The sequence below is a fragment of the Limanda limanda genome, chromosome 13 (assembly GCF_963576545.1).
Source record: "Limanda limanda chromosome 13, fLimLim1.1, whole genome shotgun sequence".
NCBI lineage: Eukaryota > Metazoa > Chordata > Actinopteri > Pleuronectiformes > Pleuronectidae > Limanda > Limanda limanda.
The window spans coordinates 9,478,581-9,499,084 of NC_083648.1; positions in this window are offsets into that span (position 1 = coordinate 9,478,581).

The window sequence follows — 20,504 nt, forward strand, 5'->3', positions numbered from 1 at the left end:
AAAATGAGCAGCACATTACAGAAGCAAGCAGAGGACCTAAAGTGCAATAATTCCTCATTATTGATATATCTCTGTGAAGGTTAATAAGGCCCAGAGTCGGTCTTTTTCAACCTTAAATGAACAACTGATGCTGGTGGTTCAAGTCGGGTATTGCACCCGGGTGACGGGCTGCCCTCAGTAATACACAGCGTGGGCTCAGGGCCGAGTCGTGGAGGCAGCGTGGAAAGACGCGAGCAAAGGGCACGAGAAGCAGCGACGGGATTCTCTTCTCTTCCTTTGAGGGGAGTGACATTTGGAACAAAGAGCCCAGTTATGTGAGCTGTTCTTTCTGGGACAGGCAGACTGACAGAGGCCAAATACTCCCGGCCCGCCAAATCAACCGCCCACGCAGGGTGGGGTCACTCTGGGATGACTCATTCACACACACACACACACACACAGAGGAAACAAGGAACACACACACATGCACTTATACGTATAAACTGTTCACACACATTAAACTCTCTTCAAGACTTGAGATGGGCAAGGTGAGGAAGTGCAACCGGGCAGAACCGCGAGGAAACGTTTAATGGAAACGTCAAAGGAAATATCACGTTGATTTCTCGGGTTTGTCTGCAGCACAGGTGAAAGTGCTCCTGGTGGGATTGCCTGTCTGGCCGTCTCTCGTCATTGATCGTGTGTGTGTGTGTGTGTGTGTGTGTGTGTGTGTGTGTGTGTGTGTGTGTGTGTGTGTGTGTGTGTGTGTGTGTGCGTGTGCATGCGTAGGCGTGCTTTGTTTTCATTTGCCATCCAGGCACGGTGCCAGACCAAACAGCCTCAGACTTTTCTTTATTCGTAGAGCCCTCCTCTGTGAGATAGCACTTTCCGCGGCTCCGTGGAAAAGGCTCTGTCAATATTTCAACCTCCATTAAGTCACAGTAAATTACGTCGGCCAGACAAATAAACAGCGTTTACTCGGGCTGGTGCGGTTGCTGTGTCACTGCTGGCGGTCAGCTAAACCAGCAGTGGCAGATTTCCGCGTCCTTCCCTGATAAGTTTGTTTGAGTTTCTCGAGGCGTCGCGGCCTCTGGTCGACGTGTGCGCTGCTGCCACTTGCCGAGCTGCTAATGTTAATTTGATAACTAACCATAGAGCCGACTGTTCCCTAGCAACATAATATTTGGCCGCAAATAGAAACTAATGGACAAACTTTGCCCATGCTTGGCCACCTTCCAGACCCCACCTCTAGGTTTCCACGGCCATTTTTATGAATGATTGCTCGTTAAACGCAGCAGCTATATGAACTCTGCCATAGCATGGGACTCAGTGAAAAGGAAATACAAAACAGTTGAGGAAATGAGTTGTTTGTTTTCACACTGGAGCCACAAAGTCATCAGTCTGGAGTCGCTGTCATTTTTTGTATTAAATATTATATTTTTGCTGTGATTTAACACAAAGAAATAACATCCAGGCTTTATTGAAATAACTTATTTGGTTTATTTCATATTATACATAAAGGAGGATCAGATCACACAGTGTGGGGTTGACACAATAAAAATTCAAACCTTATGATTCAATGTATTTCTATATTCATCACCGTTGCAGATTAAATATGCAGGAGTCAGCATAATTAATCCTTCAAGTTATCATTTATAAAACAATGAATTAATCAAAAATAAAATACCTACATAAAGGTGGTAAACTTGGTACCAAACAAATGAAAAAAGTCATCATTTGAGTTAATAACTTGTTAACTATAAGTTGAACTAAGTTGAATAAACTAACTTCATTTATGTGTTGTCAGTTAAAGTATTTTTTTTTTATTTGGTCCAACAATTTAGTTTTGTTAACAAATTATTTTAAAAATTATGCAGTCGCTCTTTTTTTATGCAAAAGAAAATTATTCTACTTTCATGTAGCACAGATCTTAAGTATCCATGTTGGTGTTACACCTCATGAGGAAAAGGATATTCTGTGTTTTCTGTGTAGTAAAACTCTGTTATGTTCATTTCCCTGTTCCAGAGACGCCCGCTGGTAAAAAACTTTTCAAAAACACCTCTGAGCCTCAACATTGCACCTGGCGACATGTTCCTGTCAATTCACCTTACTCCTCACTGGGGTGACAACAAATCCTCGACAGGAAATAGTATGTATATTGTATTTTAGTCATGTTTGCTAAATATGACAGTGCCCGGCTGTATCTTTTTAAACATGAGATATATGTCAAACAATCTTTAGTCGAGGAACAACTGGCTCTTACAGGCCGAGAAGGGAAGTTGGAAAATACAGAAAAAGAAAGTAAACGTCTCATTAGTTTTGAAAGAGTGTCAGCGTTATCCATTTAAGGAAAACATTTAGAGTACCTGGTATTCAGCCCTCTTTTTGAAAATGATCGTCAACTTTTGACGACGTTAATCCATAGCTGTGAAACTAAAAGGTGCAATGTGGCTCTGACGCCGCCAGCAATAGGAGTCTGATTCCCGCCAGGCCACACTTTGCTCTCACAGCATTGTTAAACCCTCCAATCGGCCGAGGGTCCCTTATATGTTATGCTATAATAAAGCGAGATCAAATAAACGGCGGGGCCAGAGGAATTGCTCTGGGATCGCACGTGTTTTGGTTAACGCCAAACAGATGTCGGCGTACTGTATGATTACTGCATTATAGCATGGATTGTATACCCACTCAGACAGGAAAGAGATGGCAGCTGTTAGCCATCAGCACGGAGCCACTGCAGGCCGCAGCCGGGCCTACTCAAACACACATCAACGTATGCACATGTTTTGCAAAATATACAATATACATGCCGTGCAGCCGGATGTGCAGACGCACGGGAGCATGTGGAGGCACGAACACACACACGCACACACAGACCTAATCCCTTTTATCTGGGTAATCTGCTGTTTAACGTCAGGACCCACCGTTCGCCCACTGCGTTCGCCCCCTTCTCAAAAGTACAGAGCTTGGGCTGAATAACGTAAACATCCTGAGATGACCGCTGCCCGGCGTCCTAATTTTCTTCTCATAACAGAGCCTGGTTATTTCAGGGCTCTGGGTGACCCTGGAACCAGAAGTTTCCTCACTCCTCCTCTGTTGTTATTTAAGGACAACTTGTGTTTCCCTCACTGCTCTCTCTCTCTCTCTCTCTCTCTCTCTCTCTCTCTCTCTCTCTCTCTCGCTCTCTCTCTCTCTCTCTCTCTCTCTCTCTCTCTCTCTCTCTCTCACTGGGTGTGGTTTTTTTTGCAAGAGGCAAACTTGGGTGAATGATGTGGACTCTCCCCACAGTCGTAGCTTTTGAATCAATCCACACCCTTCAGCTAAAAGAGGAGTTTGGAGGAGGTGGAGCAAAGGGAGCGCTCGGAGCACACTTTGAGCTCGGTCTGGAGCTCGGAGGCTTTTGGAGGCAGCATGTTCGTACGCTGTGACCTGAGCTGTCTCTCCGCTGCACTCTGTGACTTTTGGATCTCGTCAGTTAAAGCCTGCAGAGGCTCTTTTGTATTGCTTCCAACTTTCTTTCCTTTTTTTTTTTTTTCTTTTTCTTTTACAGCCTTCACTCTGAGACGTGTGAGTATAAGAATCATTTCTGCTTGACTGGCATTTCAGAGGTGAGTGAAGTTTGCAGGTGGTGGCTTTTGTTCAGGTGAGAATGAAAGTTAAGGAAGTTTGGAAGTTTTAGGGAACTTGGAACTTTATAAAATGGTCTTTTTGTTGACCTTAATTAGTGGAATCGTTTTCAGAGTTTACAGTAAAGCGAGAATGTTGTGCTTTTTACGTTTCCAATTATGAATATTACATCCCTCGATACATTTTCTTCAATTATTAGTCTTTTTTATATTTAAAGATTTGTTTTTTGTTACACAGTTGCTGTTTTGTAAGGGTACATGCACGTGAAATGACTTTAGGGGTTGAGACTTCCATAACAGAAATTAACACATGACGAAACAAAAGACGTAACAAATGAGCATCAATAATTGTAAACATGAGTTTTTCACACTTCCAAACAGAATTTCTGATGAGAAAGTTTTCTTAAATTTGATAGAAACTCCGATGACGTGGAAGCGGGAACTCATTCCGATGTTTGTACATGAGATAATAGTAATCACTTCAGTGTTGTACGTGGCGGCCTCGAGAAAGTTCAACTCTCACCATTTTAACGCTGGCAAATTTCATTTTTTTAAACTTTCCAATCAGTTTCAGATTCATGATTACTTTGGGCTCAGTTACAATTCCTTTTTTTTGTTTCGTTTGCAAAAACTGAGAAGGTTTCCTTTGTCTGCGCTGCCGGGACCCGGGAGCATAATTAGCTTCTCCATTCATCGCTTCTCTGGCCTTCCTCCGCTCTGCTCGCCAATTAACAAATGTTATTTTTCAAAAAGTAGCATTCCCTTTCTTCAGGATGAATCTCAAGTTCAGTATCAATGGAGGCTGATCATGCCTCACTGCAACTTTAACTGAAGTGATATGTTAGTTCGGAGATTTGTTTAATTCAAGAAGAAAACTTCCAAAGAAAGAACACTTGCAACATGTGGCTTCTCTGCTCTCAGTCCTCCTCACTCTGTCTTCCTTCCTCTGTACGTTGAAAGTTGGCACAGATGTAGGAAGTGGCCAGTCTCTTTCACCTGACATCACTTTTCGATCACACAAGCGCACACTCACACACACACACACACACACACACACACACACACACACACACACCCCGATTCACTGCCTGCCCATTTAGCTTTTCAAGTCTATATGGGTTTAATCAGTGAGCAGTAAAAATCAAGCAGATTCTGTCCAGAAAACACACACACACACGCACACACACACACACACACACTGTAAAAACACACCTGCCTCAGCCTATATGTTGGGGGGGAGTGTGTGACAGTCCAGACTCGGTTAAACTTCTCTAACAAACTGAACAAAGGGCTCCTGGGAGCAGCAGCGAGTAACTGTGACAAATTACTGCTGACATGAAAAGTCGTTGTACTCATACGTGTCTTCAGCTTTTCTTGACAGGATTTATTTTAGCAGAAACATCAAATTTCCTTTTTACATTTTTTATTCCAGCGGGGGAATTTCTGCTTCATCGTCTCAGAGAGAGAAAATAAAAGCAAATAAATGTTAAATAAACAAACTTAGAGTGAATCAACTTCACTAGTTTTTGGCTGCTAATGAACTTTGGTTTTAGCTGCGTTTCGATCTGTGAGAAACTGAAAATACTTGGACTTCACGTAGTTTGTCTGCAGCATACTGTTCATTGAAACTGCTTTACATCATCTTCAAATCTAATAAAATACAACACATCACAGGAGGTGTACCGAGACATCGTCCAGGCCCGGCTCATTGAATTATATCGAGCCTGGTATTTAATGGGCACAGAGGAAACTGGGGAAATTCTCGTAAATCAGTTACGTCATGAGGCTGCTTCACGAATTATGTGGTTTGTAATTTATAAACAATAGCTTGAAAAACTATGTGAAATCCACTTTTAGAGCAAAAACAAAAAATCCACTTTAGATTTACTGGATTGACATATCCTGTTGAATATTATATAATGTAAACAAAAAAAAGCTGGAACTTATTTTCAAAATAACTGGCAATGACAGCTTCCCTAACTTTTCAATTTCCCATTAATCAAAAAGTAAAAACTACATCCTGGCGTTAGGTTATTTGATTTAAGACATTTACTTCAGCAAGGTGCTGTGAGAACAAATCCGGGAGAGAGAGAAGGAAGGCAGAGCGACACTGACACAGAATGGGAGAAGAGACGGAGAGACCAGTGGAGAGAAAGATTGCTGAGAGTCAAAGATCTGAGGCAGGGAGCAAAAAAATAAATAAAAATGGATGAAACAAAGATGAAAGGGTGATTCCAGCCGTAGTGGAGTGTTGGAAGAGTGTGAGAGGATTTGTTCTCTTCAGTCTTGTTTACAGGAAGTTCTTTAAAACTTCCACAGATGGCTGCATTCACGGAGAGGCCTTTTATTGCATTTTTCCAAGCCCCATAAACTTCCTATACCTTCATTTATGTGTGGGAAAGTATGATTGCTGCTGCTTCTGCTGCTGCCTGGCTGAAGGTTCGGTTTCATCTCAGGCTTTTGTCAGAGTGGATTGCACGTTCGCTGCAGGAGGATTGCCACAAGTCTGGATATGTATTCGCTCTGTGTGTGTGTGTGTGTTTGTGTTTGTGTGTGTGTGTGTGTGTGTGTGTGTGTGTGTGTGTGTGTGTGTGTGTGTGTGTCTACCAATGGATTTAAGCTCTACTTCATGACGATACTTCATGAGTAGAACTGTATGATGATGTGTATGTCCAAAATGTCCATACTTTAAATGTTTACAAAAAAATGTGTTGCCATCATATCATCAATATCATTATGGTATAAATAATAACCTAATTATTTTTCTTATAACTGGGTTGAGATGAAAACAGTCTTTGCCAGACAGAAACACGTTTGTTTGTCTTTTAAGTGTTTTTTCAAGATTTATCATTACCCCTTAATTAACTGACACCCATTACCTGAGTGTCAGTCCCATGACCCAGCGGTTCGCACGTTTCAAGGTGTCATCATCTAACACTTACACAAACCCTCTAGTTGTCTGGGGCACATACGTGTCGGCCCTTGCAGCATATTGAATAATGTTACACTATAAATATAGTTATCATTCTCTTATGCCAGATTATGACATTTTGATTATATAGCCTGGTACAAAATAAAGTTTAAGTCCTCATTTCAATCTTCCAAATCTAAACACAGTCAGTGGTCAAGTTCGAGTCATCACAGCTCAATATTTTGGGGGTTCTGTCTGAACATAATAAAACATTTAAATTACCTAAACAAATATTTTTTTCCAATTTCAGTAATTCTGACTCAACATTTAAATCTCTATTTTTTTTCGATCAATAAATTAAGTTGAATATACAGATTCATTGTTAGTGAATATGAAAAAAAAAATTATAAAATGCAAGTATGAAAGCAGCCCTGCTCATTATTTCTGTAAATCTCCTCAGGAGCTTCATAGTTAAAGGTTCTGTTTCCAAGCACCCAAAGCATTAATTTGGTGTTCCAGTCCGGGCTGTATCCAGGACTCTGAGTCCACAGAGGGCTCTTTAAAAAGCTGCAGAGGCATACATTACCCACGGCCCCATGTTGAGAGGTAAATAAAGTTAAGGACTCCTTCAGGGCTGTTTTGTCTCCACCTTCACTGGGTCTGTAGGAGATTTAGTGGGAAACAAATCACTTCAACAGAAGTGACTTGGCGGCAGCAGCCAAACCACAACCAAATTATTTTTGTTGATTTATTCCACAGGCAAATGTAAACCGTCCTATAGCTTGTAATTAGGCCTATCTTTAGGCTTTTCCACTTAGTTTTCCACATATGTTGACAATTGAGGCTTTATATGTAAAAAAAAAAACTTTTAAAAAAGAAAAGATATATGGAGGCTGAAAATGTTCCAAGTGCCAGCAGAGCTCTTTAACATTGATCTAAATCATCATGGTGCAGTTGGAGAATAAACATCATGAAATACTTTTTAAATTTTGATTTAAACAACTCGCAATAAGCTCAGGGAGGAACAAGTCAAGATCAAAGAACCTTTCAGAGCAGTTGATTCTACTGAAAAAATTCAACCAGCTACGGGGTGTTTTATGTCTTCAGTCACATGTGCAAATAAGTGAGTCCGCTACTTTTGCAGTTGCCAAGGGGAGTCATGGTAAATTAACTGTATTAACATAGGACTTTTCTTATTCACACTCAAAGTCGTCACATTTCAAGTCGCATTCACCAAATCACACACACATACGAACAGTTGACATTTTTTCCAATCACACACGTATTCATACACTATCGGCAAAGGCATCAGGCGCATTGCAGTGCTCTTGCCCATGGACACTTCAGAATGCAGACTGGAAATGCCAGGGATTGGACAAACAACCTTCCAGTTACTGGACGACCCACTCTACCTACTTGCAAGTGTTACAATGAAAACATATCAAACATTATTGGGAGTGGAATGTAAACAAAATAGCATAGAAATAGTGAATGGTTCAAACAGCCGTTAATTCTTAATGAATGAATTCATAGTTTGACTGATAAACAGCTTAAATAAAATAGCTTAATGAAATAATAATAATTGTAATACTCCTTAACCGTTTCCGAAAAAGAGTTATTGGGGAGAGGAAAAACTTTTATACAAGTTCCACTCAAGAATTTATTTAAAGAACGAATTAATCCAGGGTGATTCACTAAATCCTTTTCTGTCAAGACTGAACCATTTGTGTAACTTGTCCGTCAGTCACAGATTCACACTCTCTCCTCTCAGGCTCCTGGAAGCAGCCACATTCATTTTTGGACAGTGAGAGAAACCAAGTCTATTTTTCTCTTTGACTTCATAGTCTGTGACATCCGTGACTCTTGGCTGTCTCACAGATTTTCCCTCTGCTTTAGTTCTGCAGTGAAGACATCAGCAAATTCTATAAACGTGTTTTCAATTGCAATTAATTCATCTCATCCCTGAAAGCAAAACACATCAACATTCAAAAACTCCTCCACAACACTTCAAAGGTCTGACTGACTCAAACTTCCATTGACCCAACATTTATGTAAACTGAAATGGTTTCCTTACAAATATATGATTTTGTTGCTTCCACTATTAGTTATGGTCACGATTTTATATTGCTATTATATATTTACGTCATTCAATTGCCTCAGCACCTGGTTTGAGTCGCGTCAGGTAGATTTTCATTAGCAATGGTGGCGAGAACAACAATTCCCATGAACCCACGCTGCTTCATGCCTTTAAACCAGGTCTTACCTGTTTTGATTGCGAGACCCCTTTACGACCAAGTAGGCACATCGTATGTTTTAAATTGCTAAATGTGATGATACTAAAGAACATGTTTGGTCTTGTGGATGAGGAGGTTAATCAGACAGAGCTGTGGAGGAGCAGCAGACACAGACAATGGAAACTACTGGTCTACAGGATGTTTTTGACCAATAGACAAGACATTCCAGATCCGATTTGTTCTGACATTTTGTTGGAAAAACTCTTCTTGAGATTCTGTTGCTTCATTTCACTAAAAGGTCCTGGCTCCTTCTTCAAAATACTTTGTGCTGACTTTTCACAGGTCTTTAAATCTGGCATAGGAACGGTAGCTACAGGCTATCTAAAGTCAAATCTCCCCGTCTCTGCAGATCGTCCATTAAGCCGTGTTCAATTTCTCACTGTCTGCTCCTACGTCACCTCAGTCTGTTCCCTCTTCCTGTGTCTGTGGCACCGAGCCAACTGTACCGGCACCTCAGGAAACCCTTTCCTCCTCTCTTAAAGCCTCGCCATAATGCAGTGTCTCCTTTGTCCACACACCGATGTGGACACTGTGGCGCCACCACTTGTGGCTCTGGATCGGAGCCACGTTAGGATGTTGACAAGAGGTCAAGTTACAGAGTCCTCATCCAAACCTTTGAGCGTCACGAGCAAAGCGGAAAAACTGATCCGAGAATCCCGTCGCCTCAGTTTGTATAGTGCAGGTGATCGAAAGCCACGGGTCAGACTAGGATAAAACAACCATGTGTGTGCCCTGGCCAATCATGTGTGCCCTTGGACTGCTCCCAGAAAAAGCGTCTAGCCAAAATACAGCACAGCTGAGGCTGTTAAAATCATGGGGTAATCACGAGAGAAGGGCCGCGGCTCGTAGCACTCCACACAGCTGAGGAGGAGCAGATATTGTTTGGCCGTGAGTGGAGCTCCGCTACATGAGGCCAATCTAGGTGCAGAGTGTCAGGTTAATGCATTCCCAGATTGAGGCGGCAGCTGCTGGTGTTTGGAATGGATGCTTTAAGACCAGGTCATTCCAGCACTCTTGTTTTTTAAACATTCCTCTCTCTCTCTGCCTGATAAAAGGGTGGCGAGTGAAAACAATTTTCTGCAAACATTATGTCATTCTAAAGAACATGCCAGCACTTGTGGATATAGGGATTCAAGTTATTGTTTCTACTGAGATATCCCCGCAGACCGGCTTCAGATGCTGCTGCACACCTCTCACTCTGATGTTCACTCAGTTGGTGGCTGCTTTGGATTTGCTATTCTCTATCTACTTTTCTCCCCAACAATGCTTGTAATTTACACGAGCAGTTAGGGGCACTCAGCAGAGTCTACGTAAGTTATTGATTAAGGCTATTTTTATATCTTACATTCAAAAACTCATTATCGTGTGTTGCGCCCATTCAGTCTTAGTTGTTGCATGAGTAACAAAAAACGGAAGTTGAGAGAGAATGGAAACAAGCAGTGTGTGGAGGGCATTACTCATGTTTGTGCTCTCATGCTGTTATCGAGTGGCTCTGAGGGTCGGTGCCGCATCCAGGCCGGTGTTTGCTCATCTCTCTGTCAAACAGCCAGAGCCCAAGAGGCCGTCACAGACAAGGAGCAAACACGTTTCATTCTGGCTGAAATCTAAGACTTTGTTTTAATGCTGCCATGTGAGTGTGTCTTTGGGAGACATGTGATCAACCCTTCGAGGTTAAAAACAGCAGTGATTTGAAATGTTTTGCCCCCATTAGCTTCAAATTGCTTTTTGTCACTTAACTTGTGTCCGAAACAAATCCTGCAGATGGAAGTAGGTGCTCTACAGTCCCATATGTGCAGGTTGGTCACTCAAGCCACCATTAGTGCAGTCCAGTGGTACTGCATTAGCGCACATGATTGTCCAAAAATACCTCTCCAGGTTGGCAGTTAGCAGTCAGAGAGAGTGCAAGGGAGATGGGGAGCAGGGATAGAGACTAACAGCACCAGGGCTGTTGAGTTAGTGTGACTGGCTGTCAAAGCTGAGCCCAGAAACAGACCATAGCTCAGGGCTATTATCGTCAGGCAGCTGTGAAAGTTTGAGACTGTCAATAGAAACACTGCTCCACTAGAACTTATAGAACCAGACATTGACATTAAACCTGCAGTGAGAGGTTGTTTGGCCACTTGGGGGCAGTAGAAACATGCTTGGAACATAATGCTGACATGTTAGCATTAACATATCCAAAGAGTCATATCTGTGGCCACGGGACTAATGATTTGCCCTCATGCTGTGATCTGATAATATCAAGCTAAATGATCAACTATGTTAGCTAGCTGCTAACTTCCTTTGTCTACAGTAACGTGGGATAGGTTTTAAGAGATTTATCGCTTAAAACGGCTGCGTGCTACATCTGGACATTATGCTAATGAGTGAAGTGAGATTGACGTTGCGCAGAGGAAAACCAAAACATTGAGCCGATAGATACAAAAAGAGGAGCTGCAGATGATAAATATTTGTGGGCTTGTCATTATGAACGACTCCTTTGACAGATTATCCTTGGATCCACTGTTTATTTAAGAAATATTGATTGTAGCCACTTTAACAGTTGTTAGTTGTTCTCTGACATCCGTTTTATGCGTGTCCTTTTCTGTGTAGAAGTGTCGTGCATTGAAGTTGCTGTTTCCTTTTAGTTGTATTTGCCTCCTTTTTTATTTGTGTGTTGAAAAATTCACATAGGGGCGTGATCACTGGCCATGGACATTAACTGGATTTTATTTTACAACACAATGATAAGACAGTGAATATCCCTTTTATGTTTGAAGGTCTACAGCACCTTGATGATAATTAGTGTGTGTGTGTGTGTGTGTCGACTCTTTAGTAGACTCACATAGATTACCTGGCACCACCCACCTTGCTCTCTGCATGCATTAAAGTAAATTCTGTTTGAATGAGCCTGTATTCTAGTGATACTCAAAGTTCTGGTCTGCTTCAGCAGGAGAAGTCAACAGAGGATATCAGTGTCGAGGAGACTCTGGGCTGCTCGCTCATATTTCCTGTTCTATCAAACACTGTGTTGAGATAAATACGTGCGAGAAGCAGCCACGTGCAGCCCTCTAAGAACAGTTTGCCTCATCATTCAAGTGTCATTTGAAACAAAAGAGGCCTTTCTGCCTAATTAACAGTGTTGCTGCCCAAAATCTCCCAAGCTCTTCTAGGCTACATCTCACTTTTTCTCTTTCTTTCTTCACTAGCTCATTTGAGAGCTGAGTAACAGGAAGCTCGTGGTGACAAACGCAGGAACACCACATGTAGCTTTACTCAGACAGACAAGTTACCAAGTGCTATAATAAACACACTATTTACTATTTATATACTAAAAGCTGCCCTAAACACTCAGACAAACACAGTCCTTCAAATCCAAAGGATCACATCATGTAAAAGAGGTAATGGGCAAACTGCTGAACATCTAATACGTCCGTTCCTGTCCTTCAGTGGAAAATTACACTTCTGCGTCAAATTCACAGTATAAGGTGACCTGAACCTGAACTGATTTGACCCCATTCACAATTCACACACAATCCAACAGACACTTATCTCCACACCTGCCTTCTCAACAACAGCCTATCGATTCTGTTTGTCCAGGTGCATCAATAAAAGAAAAGTCATGCGCGGTGTGTAGCTGTGCCTGGTTAGTATTTAAAAGTGTGTGTGTGTGTGTGTGTGTTTCCCATTATTACAGAGTGATGAAGGAGAAAATGCTGACGTGTGCTCAGACACACACCTGCAGGCTCTGCTCCTTCTCTTTCTGTTCTCACCTGCATTCACCTCAACATGCATCTTTCTTTCCAAGTTCTAAATTTCCACTCTCAATTCTCCCACTCCTCCTCCTCCTCCTCCTCCTCCTCCTCCTCCTCCTCCTCCTCCTCCTCCTCCTCCTCCTCCTCCTCCTCCTCCTCCTCCTCCTCCTCCTCCTCCTTCTGTGTCTGCATCTTCCCAAACAGGATACCGACTGAGTGGTTGGTTTAGCTGGAGGGATTCCTGGCAGAGTGATTTTGTTGTGATGAAATGTAAATCACATTGCCAGGGATTTCCAACCAGCTACAGCTGAATCCCTCGCTATAGGCTCCTCCACCTCATCATGTTATGCAACGCAAGTCACTGTAAAAAAAACTTTCTTAAATGTTTAATCAACTGATCTCCTCAGAACTACCAAAAATAACAAACCACCCATGACAAGAATTTATTTATTTAAAAAGTTCAGTGTGTAAGATTTAGGTGAAAGGGATCTATTTAAAGGAAATTTTATAGAAAGTAGTCCTAGTGATGTTTCCAGGAGTGAGTATCTAAATTGTGGATTTCTTTGCGTGCATGTTTTTTTTTTTTACAGCAGCCCAGACTGGATTAACGTAATAACACCTTTTGAGTTTACCACAGGTTCTCTTTCATATTTGGAAGTGGAGGGTGGGTGAGGGGTATTCTGCTGCAACATGCAACCTCACCACTAGATATCACTAGATTCTACACACTGAACCTTTAATGTGTTCATCATGTCCAGGTGTATGTCCCATTACATGAAGGAGGCAGGATGTATGACCTATGCTCCACCAGGTAGACATCAAAATGGTTTTGGGGAGAATAATGTCCTCCTTGCATGTATTGTTCATATTTACTTTTCTAACACTTGGCAACACATGAATCCTTTATTAAATGTTGAACTAGTATTTGTATAGTATTGATAGTCTATTACTCAAAAGAGAATGTACAGCCAGCGAAGGTGAATCGGTGCCCTGGGGGGGCAAATACCTTCAGTGTGTGTTGACCCACAGTTTTGTGGAGGTGCAGGACTTGGCTCGCTCCGTGAACAGTTCAGTGAAAGCCTGTGTTCACAGTGGCTAAGTTCCGCTCCTCACAAGCCTTTCCAGCTTTTCACACCCATTGTTATGACAGCTGAAAGAAGTCAACATGGATACAAAAGGTCTCTGTGATATAACGTGTTGCTACAACCCACTGCACAGCATTGTAAAATGATTATTTTCAAGGAGATGAACATAGTAAATATTTTGTATCTTCCTACTTCCTTTCTCCGTTATAATGAGCGTGTTTTGCTACACAGTCACATTGCTTGTATTGTTTTCATAGCACAATAGATGGAAAATATGTTGGACAGCAATCAGGAATGCACTCACTTTCTTCTTTGACCTTTTCTTTATCTTTTCCTTGACAACAGATGGAGGAACAACAGGGATCTCGTGATGAGGTTGAAGATGAGGATCCCGAGAGAAAAAGGGACAGAGGGGTAAGAGAGGAGGGGGAGGTGGGAGGAGGCAGAGAGGGCTAACTCATACAGGAAGGAAGTACAGGAAATGTCTCGATGGGAAAACAAGTAGCGATGTAATTGTGAACCCTGAGCTCATTTACTGTCTGGGTGGTCATGAAAGGAAACTGTATGTGTATCTACACGCAAACAAGCAGCCGGTCATGTGCTTGGGGAAAAAATGACTCGTGTGAATGTTTGACCACATACTGTGAACATTGTTGTTTTTAAATGCTCCCAGACTGTACTGTTTTGGTGGAATCATACTGTGATTATCACTTATATATAAACCAGGAACAACTTTCTTCTACGACTGGCCGAATAAAGAATACTGTACAGCCCAATCTAACACATCTTCAATACAAAGCTAAAGGAGCAGCTATTGGACATTGGAAAACATAAGTTTGGCAAAGTACTCAATTTATATTTTTAATCTTCTTGACAGCAAATCTGACCCTATGTACCTCACACTGTGATCAGTAAACATCCTCCAACAAGGCCACTAGGATTATCACATGGCAAATAACCAATATCTCCAAATTTACCCATTTTTATTGAGTTGCCGATTGGCAGTGTATAATATATAACAATACTATGATATGTGGCGTCATGAGAAAGAGGGAAATAAAAGTACAAGGAAGAGTTTATGATGAAAATCTGTTTGATATGTTTATGTGTGGACGTTTGTTTTGATGACTGAAGAAATATGTTTTATAAAAGCCGATGCTCTAAGTTTTTCTTAAAGAGCATCGGCGTCAAACATTTTCATTTTGAAAGAAGAAACTTTGAAAGGTAGTTCAGGCCTGTCATGTGATTGTTTAGTCCGTCTGTTAATTCACGACACGTTGTTGCTAGCAGACTTAAATCATCAGTGTTTATTTCTCTTTTGAGTCTCGAGCTGGTAAAGTTAAGGGACATTTTAATTCAGTGTACGACGTGTTGTTTGCTTCCCCGTGTGGTGACTACAGGGTGGTGCAGGTGCCTGGGCTCAACCTCCTGTGCCTACTGAGCTGATTACAGTTAGATGTTCAACAAGCACTGGCTCAGTTCAGCAGGAACCGGAGTTAGGCCCTTTAGAAACAGCGGCGGGTTGGTGTTCAACCTGAAGTCACCCTGCTCCATTCATACTGTTGTGCATTCTGTCCAGCACTGAAGTTATAAGTCTTTCTTTACTGCCCCGAAAAGCAGTAACAGCCAGTGAGTAATTATTCTTAATCAGAGCTGAGGAAGCACAGAGCTCAAATAAATGTAGCCACACATCCTCTTGGAATTTGTATTTTAAAGCTCCTGATGGAGGAAATCTGCTTCTGTTGGTTTGGTATTACTGAAAGATCACAGGAGCAGAGTTTTTCCAGTTGTATTCTTCACACGCTACTGACCAACGGTACTGGAGCCGCGTTTCGGTTTAATTGTATTTACATAAGTCATTAAAGTTATTCTTTTATTTGTGTTTGTAAGTGTTTCGCCCACCAGAGCTGAGGTGAGACCTAACTGTTCTATTTGTGTATGGGGTGAAGTTGTTGTTCCAGTTTCAGCGTCAACAGTTGAAGGAGATCTGCTTTGTAAAGCTAAAACTCGATGGCCTCAAGCCACTGCATCATGTGTTTGTACTTTGTGTAATTTTTGCAATAAAATTCTCAGCACCAGTGAACCAGATGCTCCTTGGATTTATTTTTGGTGTGAAGGCTGCAAATCTGACACAATTCTCTCTGCTCTCATTGAGGTGAAACAAGGGGAAGAGGAGGTTACAGGAGAAACCCAAACTAATGGTGTTTTGCTTGTAGACTGTGAAAGACTCCTCCTTCAACAAATCCTGAACTGTAGCGTATTGCTTAGACAAAGATTCAAACGAGATGTATGATGCTTCTTCAGTTCTTTTTCTCCAGTGTGTCATATTGATTTTTGTTTAAAAGCTCTGCAAAGTTACAAAGGCCACAGTAAAGCACAAGAGTATATTGAGGGATCTTGATGACATCATACTGCTCCACATTTGCATAACCGATGCTTACCAGCTAGTCTGGCATAACCCCCCCAATAAAGCCAGAGGTACGTTCAATCTCAAAAGTTTATGGGCAAAGTCAGTGACTAATCTTACATATAAATAGACAGGAGCTAAAACCATGCATTTCAGACAGAGGCTGAAAAGAGGAGCTGCAGCTGTGTACAGTTTGAGGAAAGTGATTTTGATTTCTGAATATTTGAGCATGTAAACCTTTTTGAGTAATAACCTAAATCCTGAGTATCATAGTTATATGTCTCCTTTAATCCGCCAGAGAGAATAAGAGAAGAGGGAACTAATGAATCAGGTGGCAAAGATGATAAAAGTGACATTAGAGAAATGTGTCATTTGAAAGCTGTGATTATGCTCCTAATGTTATATATTAGCTTTTCAGCTTGTCATCCTCGCTCCTTTTCTCGACAAAGACTCTCCTTCCATGAGTCATGTTCCCGCTTTTGTGGCCTATTGCATCCACACCTTAAACGATCCACATTGATGTACACACATACACACACAAACACCTGCATCCACACAAACTCGACTCTTATATAACAGTTTGACAGGAAGCCTTAAACCCACTCCCACAAGCTGGAGCAGCACCGAGACGACTGCGTTCTCACTCTGACCTTTTTAAAATCACTTTAATACATTCATTAATAAAATTTCATTTTTTCCACATGTGTGACAGTAAAAACACAGCTGTAACATTACACTGACGGAGAAGCCCAAGTTCGCGTGACAACACATCATCTTCTATTTCGGAGAGAAACCACAATGTGTGTGCATGTGCACATGCAATCAATATGAGAATAAATCATTTAAAAGTGCGTGTCAGCCTTGTTTGTGACAGCCTCGAATTTATATAATTAAAGTAGACGCACACATAACTCCACACATGACACTTCACTGGTGCGTTTCAGCTCCCATTTCCCATATGTGATTAAACTAGGCTTAAACTGTCAAATAGAAAACACGCTGTGACTGTTTTCAAACTTAAATATAGATCAGGGATTGAAATATTTAATTACATCAATTAATGCGTCACATATGAAAGGAGGGTCACAGCTCGGCATTTGTGAGACTGAAGAAATTTCAATACAGCCGATTTGAAATGAATGACTTTCAAAAGGTGAAACATTTTCCCATTTTAAAAATCCTTTTGTGGGTGTTTTCTCTTAGTCAGCCAGAGATGAGATAAACAAAATACCGTCTGAGGCAATTTAAGCCTCTTTAATTGGTTCCAGTGAGAAAACTACGCTTCACAAACCTCAGAGACGGATTATAGCTGTGCTCTCTGACCTGAGTTTCTATTTCTGCAGAGGTTGTTTTTTTTCCCTTGATAGCTCTGTTGGCTTGGTGCAATGGCTTTGACCTTAGCATGTTATTCTGATATTTTAGAATTAGAAGCTCATTTTCATAGTCACGCTGATGGTTCTGAAATGGAAAAGAATTATTTGATTTGAACAGTGTGCACATAATTGGGACAAGCCCTGTTAGCACCGAATCAGAAAAGCAGAAGTAGAAGAACTTTTTCAACTCACGGAAAATTAAACTCAACACTAAAGTGGGGGTGCAGTAAAATGTGAATGGTGTTATGTGGACTGGTTCATTACATTTATTACATAAATATTCTCAAAAACAGATCCAGTTTAAAGTTAGTCATCAACTGCCCTGGGGAAATATCCAGCAAAACCATTACAGGCAACATACAAAAGATGTAAATCAACAGCATGACTACCTCATAGTGCCAGAAGGAAAACGAGCTCAGTCACTACAAGAAAGTAATTAAATGACAATGCACATTCTGCCCATGAGTCAAGGGCAACAAGTTCATGTTCCCAATACACTTTCTTTCCAACATATTCTGCAAATAATACATCTACAGAGAGTGAAATACATACGTTAAAAAAAGGGCTTTTTTCCAGCTACGCCTTGATCCTAAAGACCTGGAGACTAAAGCTTATATATCCATAAATTATGTAGGATCATATAATAGGAATGATTTCATCACCACGTCGCTGTGAAGTCAAAAAATGTTGTTAAATTAAATAGTAATGCATTTAGATTAGCAACAAATAACATTGGAGGGATAATCTAGTTTATCCAAACCCCCCCCCCCACCGATTCTTTAAAGTTATAATGGATGAAAAAAACAAATTTGACCTATAAGTTTCAGCTCAAAAATTATGTATGAACAAAGAGATTTGTGATGTTTAAATGCGAGTCACTGTGCCAGCCAGCTGGAGTTTACAGAAAACCAGCTGAATCCTATGGTGCCATGTGAAATGCATCGCTTTTAAGAGGCTGAAATATAAAACTGGAGCTGGGAGAGCTGACTTGTATTATCTGAAGAAGCTGAGTGTGGAAACATGTTGCTGAAGCAGCTAAACGGCAAATGATATACAGCCGAAGCTGGGAACAGATATAAAACTTTAAACTTTGAAACTGAAATTCTTTGTTGTAATGTTATACAGATGAACTGTGTCCTGAGATTAGACAAGATGGTTAAACTGGCTGATTTATAGAAATGTTTATTAACGTGCAACGTCCCTGTAACTTTTGAACCAAATAAATCAAACAGTCGAACAGTTTGAATTTCTTAACTGTAGAAATTTGCAGTGCAGAACAAAGCGTATATCTGATTGGGAAACTGTGTCATCCACTATCTCTATCTCCAACTTTTCCTCATTGACTTTTATAGCTTTATCTGATTTGCCAATGCACACAATAATAATCTTCTCACACTCACAGGTGCAGATTCCCACTGATAAAATCTGCATGCAATTAAGCCAAAAAAAATCAAATAAGCATGTATTTGAAATTGAGTTTTTATACAAGTTGTGACCTGCAGTTTGTTTCTTTTAACGTATCTAGACACAGTCTGGATGTAATGTAGATACAGATGCTCACGCAGCCGGGTCAGAGAGAGGGAAAACAGACAGCGAGAGAAAAAGACTGATTAGGGTAGAGATACTAATCAGAGTGAGGAGTCATGCAATGTAATAATCTGTTTGTTGCCTCGGATTCTGAAACAGCGACACGTGAGATTCACACAGATGACTTCAACGCCTCTGCAATCAACTCGACACATCGTAGCAGGCCAGCGGCGAACTGGCTGATGTCATTATCTGTCTTCAGCAGAAGACATGAGGTTGATTACTGCCCTGTGCAGCGGCTCCATCACCAGAACCTGTGTGTTTGTGTTGATTGCTGAGGTAGTGATGTCATTTGTTTTAATCTCATCTGCATTTTCTGGCCGTATGAGACCATGAAAGGCAAGATTTTCGCCGTCTGTTTTCATGTCTCTTTCTGTGTATTTCTGCCTGTTTCTGTGACTCACAGTGATTCAGTTTGACTCTGTGCACCTAACGTTGAGAGAGCGTTAAACTGGAAGGTCATCGGGAGATACGAAAGGGCACGAGTCAGACTTTTACACAGCTTAAATGTGACTGAAAGAAATTAAGTCCATTCTCACTTTGCAGGAAGCGAAACTGCACCGACTTGAAATTAACCAGGATTTTCTACTCTCTGTCTTCCCATGTCTCCTGCTCTTCATTATCTGTAAGATTGACGTGTTGGTCGTGCCAAGAGTGAGATGAGAAAATTGATACCGTTGTTTTAATTAAGAGATTATAATTATTTATTTATATAAAGAGCTTGACCTTGCAGCACCTCTGTAGCTCAGTAATAAACATGTTACGGTAGAAATATAAAAAGAAAAATGAAGTGGTCCGATAGTTCCAGGCTGTTTTCAGTCTTTATGCTGAGCTCAGCGAACAATCCGAGGCTTCATATTCAGACATGAGCGTGATATGAATCTTCTTATCTAACTCTTGCCAGGAGAAGTAATAAGCACATTGTTTTGAAAGTATTCCCTGACTGAGGGCAGTGTTGTAACCGGTAACCGTATGCAGTAAATCAGTGACATTGCGTCACCGTTTAAAATCAATATTTCATCTACAGTTACTCAGATATTCTCAAAGTGAGGGAAACATCCCTTCACACTGTCTGACAACATAACCTCCTGCAGTTCGTTTATGCCTGTACGCAACATACTTCTTGCATTTATCCCACGCGCAGTCAGTGAAATCTAAAGTGACACTGACATTCCTTTGATGCCTTTTCTTCTTCATGATTCAGCTGTGGCAGTTTGAGTGAAGCAAGACTTCAAAAGTGAAGTGAAGTTCTGAGGGTTCAAACATGAATTTGTAATGTTTGTAATAAAGAAACCCCCCCAAAGGCTGTGTGGGCTTAGGGAGAAGAAGAACTCCCCCATGAGGCACGACGAGGAAACACAAGGCAGGTTTATCAATGGGTGATGGATAAATAGGTAGACGTTTATATATAGACACGAGATAGATCCCTATTATTTAGAAAATACACCGTCTTCCTCATACTTCTTTTTGAAACGCCCATTTTGTTTTTCAAACCAACAACCTGGATTCTT